Here is a 4,462-nt window from a genome sequence, read left to right as displayed (position 1 = left end):
TAACTGTGTTTGGTCTATTCTTGAACTTCGTGTCCTTGCTTTAGGACCAGAAAGAAAGTATTATGTCAGTGCTTTACCTGGAAATTGCCAGATACGCCTACATGCCATCCTTGTTTACACCAAATATTTCAGGATGTTGGCCATACACTGTAATAAGTAAAATAAAAACAACATGATTCACAACAACGGGCAGAAAACCACTGCTTAGTCATCGTCTTACTTGTTGCACAGTCGTTGCTGCAATAGTGTGATTCCCCGTGTTATGGATTAAGTGGTGATTTCACATACGGATTGCAGCTAAAGCAACAACAATAAATGGAAATGAATGTTATTTATTATTTAATGCGGTGAAAGCTGTATTATTCGGAGAAAGCTGGAACAAACCATTTGACTCGCCTTGTTGAATGGTTTGTTCCAGCTTTCACCTCATGAAATATTTGTACCCTCGAAAGAATGTAAAAACATTCATTATTTGTTTTATATAATAACTAAAATAGATTCTTGTCATTTAATATTTTATTAATTTATAAACAACAGAAAAGGGACACCTTTTGGGGTTCCACTGCTCCTAAAGTCCAACACGAACTTTAAATAGGAGTCCAAATTGTGACATGTTGTCTGGTGATGCTGTGCACTGCACTTTTATACTTCAAAAAAAAAACACTTTGTGTAATTCCTCAGTCCAGCAAAAAATCACGTCGGCTTTTCATCTGAACAGCTCTTCATGCCTCCAGGCGGCTTACAGCGGAGTGGAATTTGTGTGTGTGTGTGTGTGTGTGTTAGAAGAACTAGCACCATCAGTTAGCTCTATCAAATCGTTGTCCATGAGTGCACGCTCACTCAAGCGGGACGGCGCTTGTGCGCTCGTGTACTTCCAAAAAAAAAAAAGGACTGTGTACTTCCTCCTCAGTGCAGTGAAAAAAATCATGTCAGAAATGAGTCCAGCTTTTCATTCTAACTTCCTCCTAACAGCGCTTCATGCCTCCAGACGGCTTACAGCGCAGTGGATTTGTTTTGTGTGTGCGCAGAGTGCAGTGGTATCAAATGTATGGAACCAAATCACACTTTAAATGCAATGCAACACAAATGGGATGAATAATCCATGTCACGTGACATACAAAGCACCAATAAAATGACAAGGATCCACTCAGTTGTTAAATAAAAATAAATATGTAACTAGAAGCACTCAGAGTGCAAACCTCCGCCAAGGCCATGGGGTCACTGACACCATAACATCTACACGCCGTGGAATCATTGAACCTAAAAAAGTCTAACGATGTTTGCTCAGTAGTAAAAAAAGTTTCATCTGCTGTGACTGGATAGCATGTATCCTTAGCGCTTGGCATCACAGTTTATTGCAACTTGCACCTTTCCCAGAAGCTACTGTCATCTGAGCACTGATACTGCATGTGCTTATAGACAAAAACAAATAATTGACAAAATTCAATTTATTAATCAACTAAACTGCAAATATATGAATTTTTTTAACATTTATGAAACACTTCTCTAAACAAGGCCATAGGGTCACTGACCCTAAAGAGATTCCCTCCTTGGCACAGTGATCTGTTTATTTTTGTCTCGTTCCTTAAAATTGTATATAATAATCTTTAGATTATTAATATATAAACAAAAATAAATTTAAGAAATATTACAATTTGAAAACAAATGCACCTGAACGTGATGACAGCTGCAATTGCATAATGCTAACTTTTAACATTGAAAATGCCATAGACATGCTAACACGTTAGCATCGGGATCCGGATCATGATCCGGATCACCACTAAAATTTAATCACTTGTTCCTCTTGTCATTTCCAACCACTCCACAAAATTTCATCAAAATCCGTTCAAAACTTTTTGAGTTATCCTGCTGACAGACAGACAAACAAACAAACGCAACCGAAAACATAACCTCCTTGGCGGAGGTAACAATGAATTTCCCATAGTGATGGATGTGATAGAGCAAAGAATTTTTTTAACCTAAACCTAATTTTAGTTTTATCACATTTTCATGAAGAAAGTGGTAAGGGCCCCATCACACAAAACACGAAAGACACAGAAACCGAAAGAAAATCCGCGAACCAAACACGAAATGGGGAAACAAAGTTCAAAGTTCTTTATTAATTGTCTCCTTTCAGAGAAATTTAGTTTGGTGCATGAGGGGGCTCACCTGCACAGACAATAAAAACAGGACCAGCCTTTACACAATAAAAGCCACAAAAGATAAATATCACCAACAATAAAATAACATAAATAACCAAAAATAACCTTAAAAATCACTGTAATCAACCCACTATATACTTCTAAAACCACACAGCCATTTACCACTCGCCATTCAACTGAAAAATGTGCAAAATTTATCCTATGACATAGGTACAATTTAAGCTTGTTCATTAATAAGCTTAATATGTTGTGTGGGCCGCTGAAGAGGAGGTACTGCTGGCCCACCACCACCAGATGGCGCCCTGCTTGGAGTGCAGGCTCCAAGCACGAGAGGGCGTCGGAGCCGCTGGAGGTGACAGCTGTCATCCATCAACACCAGCTGTCACCCATCACCACCACTATAAAGACCGGACTGCAACTCCACCTCCTCGCCGAGAAATCTTCTACCATACAGGTAATTTTCTCTGCTGACTAAAATTCGAGTATTAGTCTGATCTCTTTTTGCAGCCGTTTTCCTGGGATGGATACCCTATCTGCGGAGTTGGCGTTTGGTGTGGACTGCGACGGCTTCGCCTCACACCCCACTCAGATAAGTGGTTATCACAGGAGCTGCACGAGTGTGTGATTGGAGGTGGAGGTTCTCCCTCCTTAACTGAACACAGACTGTGGGATTACTGAGTGTGCGAACTCACACTCATCCAGAACTGTTTCTGTTTTCTGCCAGCAGTACCGGGTCTGACTGCTGAAGACAGTGGCCACCTGGGGCGCAGAGCTTGGCGACTCCGGTGTTCTTCAGGTCCGTTGGTGGTGAAGCTTGTGTGGGTTCCGGCTTTTCTCTCACCGGACGTCTCCTATCTTCGAGCCTGCCACACGTCACCTTTTGTCGGATTAATATAACACATATTTGTATCTGTCTGTATTACGTTGTGCACCTTCACAACATTAAATTGTTACCTTTTTGCTATTCCATTGTCCCTTCATTAACGCCCCCTGTTGTGGGTCCGTGTCACGACACATCCCCAACATAATACATAATAGACAACGGAACAAATGAGTGTTTGTACCGGTTACATTTACACAAAGGAACACGATATCTCTTTCCCGAGTTTAACAAGGTGTACTCTGAGTGCAGTACATGTGAGCTGTCCATTAAGATGTTTTTTGCTTGTGTAATGATTGCTCTGTCAGAGAGTTCTTGAAAACTGGGAGGAGTGTGGCCCATGATCTTACCTGCAGTTTTTATAAGGGCATGGATCTGTGCTTTCAATTTGACTGGAAGGTTCCCAGACCAGCCGGTGATACCATAGCGAAAAATGGACTCAGTCGTAGCTCTGTAGAAGATTAACATAATGTTCTTGCAGACCCCGAATAAACAGTCTGCGCAGAAAGTGCAAACCGTTGATGAATTCTGACACCGACAGAAGTAACGTGTCTGTCAGCTTAAGTTACTATCAATATGAACACCAAGATATTTGTAAGAGGTCACCTGTTTGTGAGGTTGTTTATGACAACAGGACTATGGTCACCGGCTGATCTGGGATCCAGCATCATCTCCACCGTCTTGTTCGTATTTATCTGGAGTTTATGGCTGTCACACCGAACCACAAAATCATTTACAGCAGCCATGTGGGAAGAAACATCAATCAATCAATCAATTTTTTTATATAGCGCCAAATCACAACAAACAGTTGCCCCAAGGCGCTTTATATTGTAAGGCAAGGCCATACAATAATTATGTAAAACCCCAACAGTCAAAACGACCCCCTGTGAGCAAGCACTTGGCTACAGTGGGAAGGAAAAACTCCCTTTTAACAGGAAGAAACCTCCAGCAGAACCAGGCTCAGGGAGGGGCAGTCTTCTGCTGGGACTGGTTGGGGCTGAGGGAGAGAACCAGGAAAAAGACATGCTGTTTCCAGTTTTCAAGTGACCTGGAAGTGACATGCTGTTTCCAGTTTTCGAGTGACCTGGAAAGTAGACTCAGAATGACAGTATCATCAGAGAACGTCACCACATACTGATCAGGCCCAGAGCTAACACAATCGTTAGTGTACAAAGTAAAGAGGAATGGTGAGCTGAGCTCCCGTACAGCTCACCACTGTATCTGAAAGTGTTTATTTTCACTTGCGGTCGATCCGTCAAAAATGAATGATACCACTTAATTAAAAGGGGTTAACTTTCATTTGTGCCAACTTCCTAAGAAGAATGTGTGGCTGAATAGAGTTAAACACAGAACTAAAATCAATAAACAACATTCTAGCATATGTCCCAGGCTTATCAAGGTGCTGTAATGTGAGGTGCAT

This window comes from Thalassophryne amazonica, chromosome 4, assembly GCF_902500255.1.
Source record: "Thalassophryne amazonica chromosome 4, fThaAma1.1, whole genome shotgun sequence".
NCBI classification, from domain to species: Eukaryota; Metazoa; Chordata; class Actinopteri; order Batrachoidiformes; family Batrachoididae; genus Thalassophryne; species Thalassophryne amazonica.
The sequence above is the reverse complement of the archived record's forward strand: the minus strand, read 5'-3'. Positions refer to the sequence as shown.